The sequence below is a fragment of the Leiobunum rupestre genome, chromosome 1, assembly GCF_980474605.1.
Source record: "Leiobunum rupestre chromosome 1, qqLeiRupe1.1.hap1, whole genome shotgun sequence".
NCBI lineage: Eukaryota > Metazoa > Arthropoda > Arachnida > Opiliones > Sclerosomatidae > Leiobunum > Leiobunum rupestre.
In genome coordinates, this window is record NC_143384.1 from 52,743,592 (window position 1) to 52,753,821 (window position 10,230).

Genomic DNA, 10,230 nt, shown 5'->3' on the forward strand with positions numbered 1-10,230 from the left:
AATGATACCTTTACGTGCTCGGACACCTTTTCCTGTCGGTCCTTCGAAACCGATCTTTCGAAATCCATTAAAGTTACCCGAGTTTAAAACACGACAAATCTAACTTCATCTATCCCATATCTTAGCTTATTTCATCCATGGAGCTTTTATCCAATAGCGTTTTCCATGTGACTGCTCTCGAATGCTCGTCGATGAGAGTTAATGAACGTACCCGTGTTGAATCGTGGAGAGTGTTTCTTTATTCGATTTTCTTTTAAACATGTAGCACGACTTGCTTGACATTTGCTCTCAGGTAGCGTAATTCTACTAACTGCAAAACGATAATAGAGCCTGCTAATACGCTACCTATTTAGTTTTCGACGACAACTAAAAAAAAGGCGTAGCGATAGGTTTAGGTCGTGAATTGAAAATATTAAAATTTTTGAACTTTATTTACCATATAGCAGATTTATTATTAATTATTATTATTATTATTATTATTATTATTACATTAAAATATTCGTTGGTTTCAACTCTGGATGATAGTTTTCACATATTTTCAATAGACTCAGCTCAGGCTCATGATTTTACGAAATATATTATTATACCATTCACCGATATTTATTTGCATATACTCAAATTTACCTGCTTTTCCCCCAATTTATACGCATTTACACAAAACTACCTACATTTACCGAAACTTTTTAGCATTTTCCAAATTTATTAACACTCCCACCATTTTATTCGTATTTAAAGAAATTTCCTTGCTTTCGCATTTTGCCAATTTATTCGAATTTTTCCCAATTTATTTGCATATACCTATATTTCCCTGATTTTACAAAACATTAAGTGGTGTATTTTCGCTTGTTCAGGGATTTCGGAGTAATCTAGGAAAAGTAACGCTATGGCGTCACTTTACTCCGATTCGGTGGTGGCGAATAGTTCAAGTCGGAGTAAAAACGTGTATCCAATATGGCTGTCTGTGGCCTTTTTAGCAGATAAATTTCGGCTAGTAGACGACAAAATCTGATTTACTCTATTTACACCTCCTTTTCAGAAGGAGCCAAAGAGTAACCGTAATACTCCGGAACAAGCGAATAGTTTATGGGGTGAAGTAATTATCATCCCCGGTACAGGAAAATAAAACGTTTTAGTTTAAAAAGAGTACCCTTTTAGTCCGAGAACAGGCGAAAAGAAACAACCTTTTATTCGCAAAAGCTCACCCAATTTTATTTGCATTTACCGAAATATATTTGCACGTACGAAAATTTTCCTGCTTTTATCCAAATTTATTTGAATTTGAAAATCTCAAACTGAGTTGTCAAAAAAATTTCGGTTGCCATGGCAAAACGGAAGCCCATTTATATTTATCCTTAGCCGGATATGCAAGTTACATAAATGTCTACTAGATGCGCGAGTTTGAACAAAATTTGTTAGAATCACCTCAGCTCGTCAGTTTACATTGCTTTAAAGGGAGTATGAACTAAAATCAATAGTCTGCTAACATGTAATACGACTTTTGTTTTACCTTAACTACTGCCAATCATCCCTAGCTGTTGTAGCTGTTCTTAAACCATGGTGAGATAAATGTGAGATTCCTTAATCCACCATAAACATGCCCTCTTTTAGTAAAAAAACTACCGTTAGTCTGACAGCACGAAAATGAAAAACAATAAAAAATATCGGAAGCATTTTAGACAATAATCAAATAGTTGTCTTCCCCACATAAAGATGGCATGAAGGTCATTTGAACCGCTCTATTGGGTAGGAACTTAAGTGGCCTGGCAGTTAAATCGAACTCACCACAAATGCCTAAAATCTAAAACATTCTGCAGTTACTACCTCAAGATGGGATTCCAGAATTCCGTTCAATTATCGCAACACGAGTTGGTTAAAAAAAACTACTACAGCGGCACAAAGTGTGTCTGAAATAATCTAATATAATATAGACATAATTTCCAAGTATTTAATCGTGCTTTTGAGAAAAAGGAGCAGATTCTTCGTTTATACCAACTCGCAAGAGCACAACAAAAACTTTTTGCGCTGTTCAAGAATGGTAGCACCCTTGATGCAGACAAGTGTCAGTTTGGCAAGAAATCGGTCAAGTTTTTGGGGCACGTATTTAGCGCATCCGGTATCAGTCCAGACGCTGAGACGGTTTGCTGGTCGTGGGGTTCGGCGCAACAAGAGGATTACAGGTTCATAGTGAAGACGTTAACGAGTAGTGCCGTCTTAGGAGTGTTTAATCCGTCTAGAGAAACGACGGCTTCAGCCTTTTGGCGTCGGGGCACTATTAAGTCAGATACAACCTGACGTTCAGTGAAGCGGAAAGAAGATACGGGCAGTTCGATAAGGAGGCTTTGGTGTTCACATGGGCATATGATTTTTTTAGGGAGTATATCACCTGGTCAAAATCCTTCTGGAGACTGATCACAAACCCCTGCTTTCAATTCTACAGACTAAGCAACTTTACGATTTTTCACCGAGGCTTATGATACGGTTGATGCGGTATTTTTACGAGGTAGGGTGTTTTCTAGGAAAGTCGCTTGTTCTTTCTGACAGCTGGTCGCCGTCTCCTTTAAACGTCGTCGACAATGAGTTGTAGGAGGAAATTGCAGCCCATCATGTACAACTGGTCACGGCATTATTACCAGCTTCAGATCAAAAATTGGCATGTATCCTTGAACGTCAACTTCAAGACGAGGTGTGTATGAAACTGGCGAGCTACGTCCAGAAGGGTTGACCACGGAAGGGCAAAATCCAGCTTTCATGTTTGGGTTTTTATCCGTCGAGAAACGAGATAATAGTTCAAGAAGAGCTTCTTTTTTATAATGATCGTCTCCTAATTCCGAAGTCCAGCCATGGGAACGACTCCATGAAGGTCATCTAGGCATCACAACGTGTCGAGAACGGGCTAAGCAGTCTGTATGGTGGCCAGGTGTGTCAAGAGAGATTGAAGAAATGGTAAAAAAGTTGTGAAAAGTGCATCAAGGAGTCATCGAACCGGCACCAACCTCTCATTACGACGACATTTCCTGATTGAGCCTCGCAGATTGTTGTGATTGACAATAAAGCCAGGTGGTACTTGTTGGTATCAGACTATTATTCCAGATTTGTGGAGCTGATTCGGTTACGAGATCAGAAGGCGACTATTATCATTGGGGCCACAAAATCCGTCTGTGCAAGGTATGGGATTCCGGAAGTTATCCGAACGGACAACGGTTCTTATTTGGATGCTACCCGGTCAGACGAATTCCAGCGGTTTTCAAGAGATAACGGTTTCCATTCGAATACATCTAGTCCAAGCTCTCCCAAAGCAACGGATTCGTAGAATCAACGGTCAATATGGTCAAGGGAAGGCTAAAGAAGTCCGAAGACGTATACTTAGGTTTATTGGCTTATCGTTCTACAACATTGGTGAACGGGTAAAGCCAGGCGGAGCTGTTGATGAAAGTCGGGCGTAATGTAGACCTTTATGAGATATGAGATATGAAATTTCCCAAAAGGAGACGTTGCACTACCCATTCGATTTGTCATGGCAACCGAAAATGTTTTTGACCACTTAAAATAAAAATACGATTTTTCCTTATTTTACCCAAAAATTCTTACAATTTTACCCCAAAAATTTGCAATTTACCCAAACTTGATGAAATTTACATAAATGTGGTCCAAATACCCTAGGGTTCCGTGGAAGGATCACAGGAGTTCCGAGAATTCGCAGCGCAGCCATCTTTGTTTGTGTCAAGAGTCTTTGAAGATAAGTAAAAAAATTAGTTGAGGTTTACCAGAATTTGGGAACCGCTGTATTAGGGTGTTCTTTATTTTGTTAATTTCTTAAATGTTGCCGTCTTACCCTCTAAATTTCTTGCAATGTATGAAAACATAATCCATGATAAATTAGGGATAAATTGAGCAAAGTTTATAGGTAGCTCAATGAGCTTGAAAATTCCCTTTAGCATTGGCAAATGGTGATTTTTATTTTTATCCGTATTCTACTCTTTCTAAAAATTAAACTTTTCACTTTCAGTAACGGTACGTAAGGCAGTTCGAAACCAGATAATTTATCGACATATTAACAACAAGGAGTGATTGATTTTTAGAAAGAGTAGCCATAATCTGTAACGAACTCTAAAATTATGGATAAAATATCACCTTTGGTTCTAATGCTAAGATAAAGGAATTTTCAAGCTCATTGAGTTACTTCAAAATTCCCCATTAATTATGTTTTCATACATTGGAATAAATTTAGAGGGTCACTTACGGTACGGGTGTATATAAATCTTTAGAGTGTATGCCATTCCCGAGTCAGGTGGATCAATCTGAGTAATATTTTAATGTGAGAAAAAGGTCAGAAATACATTTAGCATTTTAATGGTCAATTTCGTATATATTTTCAATTTTTCTTGTAAAAATTAAAATCAAGTATGACTCGTTATTCTTGTAAACAGCTTGCTTTTATGCTGGATTTACTTCTAGGTAATAAACTCTAGTGTTAGCGTGAGGTGGTTAAGGAGCATCGCTAAAAATTGTCTTAACGTTATAATTATCCCTAATTCGAAATAAATACATTCTTCGCGTAGTTGCATATACTCCATCAATATCTGAACCGTAAGGACGACCTGGACTGGTCAAGGCTCTATGTCTGAGTAATCCTTGCCCGTCACCACTTTCATCCATACCGAGTCCTCGATATCACTTCTTAAAGAGGTTAAAAATTAATAAACAAACACTGAAAGTTTCCGAATTCTGTGTTCAATAGTTTTATAGTTATATTATCGAAATACACTCGTTTTCTATAATTCATAGTGACCAAAAGATCAGCAAAAAACACTCGAATCGATTAATTTCTGAAAGTAGCATCTAATACTTTCCACACTGGGTGAAATAGGGACGTTTTGCGAGAGTAGAGTGAACTCTTTATTGCTCGCTGAAAAGTGCGACTGAAATGAGTAGCCAGTCCCAATATGAAATACCGCAAATGAGAGTCAGCGAGGTAAAGCTAAGCGGAGAGCGGAGTAATTTTGACGTGGCTAATCGGGGTCCGGCGAAGAAAGGGTTATGATTTTCACTGGGAAGAAAGAAAGAAGATCGTCTTTCTTTCCTACTAACTTTACTACCAAAAACAAGAGACCGTACTCCATGAGGCTTCTATAGTAGTACCATTCACCACGTTAAATAAAAATTTCCCTTCGAAAACCTTCGAGCTGCCATCTAGACATATATTTTTTTCTTTATTTCTCTTTAGTTTGGAAAACTAACGCGATATAGCACCTAGGAATATGAATGACCAGTATCCTGGAATGGAAAACTGTATTCCCCCAATACGGGCTCCCCGTCACACCTACGGTAACGTAGCTCGAGCTAAAACTTTAACCTAAGCCTGTAGCGCCATCTTACGGCAGGCAGTTACTAGATTAATATATGTGCCGTGTACTTATAATTTCGCCTGAGACGTTCAAAATAAGAAGTAGTATCGGCTTTTAGTAGTGGAAACTGATTTTAATTAGTGGAAGAAGCTGAATGTTTGGTTTTATAGTAGAAAAATATATATTTACCATTATTTTTCTCTATTTTAATTTTGCAAAAAACGGTATCTTTGTGTTATTGTTAAATTAAATTGAACGCTTTCCTTGTTTCATTATGAAAACTATAAAAACACGTGGCGTGCCAACAACTAGCAGACGAAACAAACAATTTCCGCTAGATGTCTGAATTGTATTAAGTTCAATGGTTTAACGTTGCCAAGCCTACCTACCCAGCCTACCCATAATTTCCTCTCCATAATTTACATTATCCTAGATAGCACCCGCGTGTAGATCGAAGTATAGAAAAACTTACCAAATTATAATATTTTTTGAAAATGTGTTTAATGACGAAAATATAATATATTTTTTTTGCATTCTATTAAATAGGGTTAAATTTGCGAAGCGTATGGATCTAAAGATTTTCGTTGTACTGAAGTATATTGAAAATGATGTCGAGATATGTTAAATATTGCTTAATTTTGAAACCACATAAAATTCGCCTCGCACAAATATAAAATCGAAACTTCCAGAGCAGTATAAAAAACCTTTCACAAAGCCCTAGGGTGAACGGTTTTCTAGAATAACAGGCGCATCACCATTATTATTGAAGTTTAATGCTCATTACTTTAATGTATATTTAAGATAACTGATTAATTATTTTACATTTGAGAGAAAACATGTTTCTCAAAATGTACCATAAATTTGAGAGTGGTATCGACTTGCAAAGTATATAAATAGTTTACCCAAATACTTATAATTTTAGGTACTTTTTAAAGGTCAAATAAAAATTAACTAAACGATGAAATACAATTTTATTCGCACAATTTATAGTTTTAACTGTGCTGACAAAGATATAAAAAACCGCATCAACTACATTTTATCCATTTGCGAGATAAACGGTTTTATGTGTGAGCTTGTATGGGAATTTCAGCCATATTTAAGTACAATTATCTTAATAACCGTTAGCGATATCAATATTCGGTTCGTAGGAATTTTAGAACAAGACCTCGTGAATACCAAACCGAAGAGTGCTTAACAATTTGAGCTATATAACTCTAGATAAACAGGCGCAAATAGAATCCTTGCAAAAAGTCGCGTTTTTTTAAATTTCACAATGCTACCCCAATTTTTTAGTTGGACGCTTCAATAAAAGATACTCGGTTTCTACTCCCCTCTCCAAATTCTTCTGGGAAGGAGCTATATCTGGTCGGTCGGTTAAACGGTTAGAATGGCTAGCCACAAAGTCATTTATAATCCAATAGGAGACACGTTTTTGCCCTCATGAGAATTTCTTAAACGCGCCTTCCCGATCGACCTCCATTACTTTACAGTCTACGGGGAGGGTGATGAAAAAACCGGTTTTGGGGGGATGAAATTTCTGCGGTAGAGGGCTTGCTCGTTGGTTGCCTGTACGATAATGGCGGCGCCCAGTAAACGTTTCTAAAAAGAGTGTATAAGGAACATACTAATGTTAATTTTCGATAATATATTTTAAGGTAACATATATAATGTTTTTAAAACTAAGTATAAGAAGATAATATTATTATTATTATCATCCTCTTATGGTATAAAATAATTAAAACTATATGTAATATTTTTATAATACCGGGCAATTTTAAAGCTTCTCATGGAGGCAGAGTTAATTCATTTCGTATAAAATTATCTTTTGGAAAAAGATGATAACTCATTCCTTTAGAACTAAACATATTTCGTTTGCAGTACGGAATGCAACAAGTGTTTCCTTTTAACCAGGTAACTTTTTTGGCATGTTAAGGCTTAGCAAAAATCTGATGTTACGTTCGAGAAAGTTTCCAGCTTTCTAATATTTCACCAAGCACTATATAAATAATAACTTATGAGTCCTGGCTGTCGGAAATATTACTTCTTGGCAATTTCTGGGAAGATTTTTTATTTAAGCGCCTATAGACTAATGTGACTCCCAAAATTATTAGGATGATTAAAAAGGTTAAAATCTAACGTAGTCCAATTTTTAATGGTTCGTAATGAAACAATCCGTTAGTGAAGATTTTTGAATGGAATAAAGGTATAAAAAACAAGTTGTCAAGCCAAAATATACCTCTCCTCGGAAGAATTGTCTCTAGTGGTATTAATTTCTTGAGATAACCCTTAAAGTTATATCTCCGCAATTTAGAGTTATTTGTTAAAAATATTATCCCAGTTCTATCCCACCCGGTATAAAATTTTAATTATAATTAAAATAATTGCGACGAAACGACCAATTTTAATTTATTCAGAATATCATAAGTTAAGTAGTTACAACAGTGAGTTAGACGTACTATAACAATGCACAAATGAATTAAACCCTTTTTACAGAACAAGTTTATCAGTTGAATATAATACGAAGCAAATTTTAATAAAAAGAAATATCTACAGAGGGTATTATAACGACCGTTCGCTTTTTACCTCTCCGAAGGGACAAAGTCCCCTAGGAGGGGTTATACCACCACCGTGTCTGTCTGTGGGTCTGTGGGTCTGTCTGTCAGGCCTGCGAACGCGTTCGCATTTTCGGTGCAAAGTGTAATCACTGCGTACGCAGTTTCTCGAGATCTCTGCGTTCGCAGTTTCTCGAAGGGTTGGCAAAAACACCGTGTGACGGTGAGCGTTAACGGATTCATTTGCGGTTAGGTTTGGATGGTGTTTTTCGCTCACCGTCGTGACGGTTTGGTGTTTTACGTTTTTGTAAAGTTTATGCGTTGAATTTGTTGTGTTTGTGTTCTGATGGTTGTACATGTTGAGTCTGTTGTGTTTATATGGGCGTTTTCTCTCCAACTTCTTCTTAATGACTTTGGGACGGACCGAGTGCTGAGTGTAATGCTACCTCTCAACGTCCTATGGCAGGGTTTCCACCAATTGTACACGGTATTCGTCTTAGTAACAAATTGCGATTTTTTTGCGCCGGCCGGGAATCGAACCCGGGTCTGCCTCGTGCACTCAGCCACTAACGCTTGTTAGTTTACGGTGTTTTTCTAAAAAACAGCTTTGGCGAATGTCCTTTACAAAGTTATAACGTTAGGTACTATGATTTATTCTACATCATTTTAAATATTTATAAATTATATGTATCTTATATTTAATTAAATATTTATAAATTATATGTATCTTATATTTAATTAAATATTTATAAATTATATGTATCTTATATTTAATTAAATATTTATAAATTATATTAATCTTATATTTAATAAAATATTTATAAATTATATTAATCTTATATTTAATTAAATATTTATAAATTATATTAATCTTATATTTAATAAAATATTATTAAATTATATTAATCTTATATTTAATAAAATATTTATAAATTATATTAATCTTATATTTAATAAAATATTTATAAATTATATTAATCTTATATTTAATAAAATATTTATAAATTATATTAATCTTATATTTAATAAAATATTTATAAATTATATTAATCTTATATTTAACAAAATATTTATATTTTATTCGTCTTAGTATCAATTTGCGATCGCATCGGGCGGGATTTAAACCCGAGACCTCCTGCTTGACAGGCGGACGTTCTACCACAGAACCACCGACACTTGTTACGCCTTGTTAAAAATTAGACCTTCAGCTTTATGGGAAGCGTATTTAATAGAGTACGAAATTTTGGTTTAATTGAAATAGAATTGAAATTGAAATTATTGCATCGAAGAAATTCTAATTTAGCGTTTCTCTATTGATTAAAAACAAATGCGCCACCCAGGTTTCGAACCCAGACCATTCGGCTTGCCAGTCGAGCGCTCTACCACATAACCACCGATAGCTGCTTAGATTCACTGAAATTAAGACACGCATCGTAAGCATAATAGGTAATAAAGTGTTTTTTTATTAATGAATTTATGAAGGCCTAATCTGGTTTTTTTAAAGGTTAAATCTTGTTTTAGCGCAGTCAGCCGAGATAAGAGGGTTAAAGGGTAGACCCTGTGGGTGGTCCACTTTGTTAGTTTTTTTGTTATTTATTTACGGGTATTATTAACGACCTATATATAGTTGTGTTAATTCAAAGGAGATAATTTAACGTTAATTGCTTTAAGAGCTGGCGGTTAGTCAAGTGGCTCTCTGTGCTTTGTTGATGGTAAGGTTTTTGCTTCTTGTAAATATATTTGGTGTGGATATTTGGATATCTACGATTTCTAACGCAGTCAATGATTTCCTGGGTGTGCGAGTCATTATATGATATTGGAAATTGGACGGCATTGGTCTTTTTCATGCGGTATGTGTCACAACGTCAACTGGAAGTCTACGAGCGTTGAAATAAAATGAGTGTTAAAGATGCGGCAAGTATTTCGTAAGCGAGAAAAATACAAATACCATCTGTAGATATTTCTTTCATTAAAATTTGCTTAGTATTATATTCAACTGATAAACATGTACTGTAAAAAGGGTTAAATTCAATTGTGCATTGTTTTAGTAAGTCTAACTCGCTGTTGTAACTACTTAATTTATAATATTCTGAATAAATTAAACTCGATTGTTTCGTCTCAATTATTTAAATTAAAATTAAAATTTTATACCGGGCAGGGTTTGAACCGAGAATACGTTTTTCGTAAATAACTCTGAATTGCGGAGATATCTTTGGGGGTCGTGTCGAGAAATTAATACCACTAGGGACCATTCTTCCGAGGAGAGGTATATTTTGGCTTGCTAACTTGTTGGTTTATAATTTTAACGGAATCGGGCCGATTTTAATTAAACG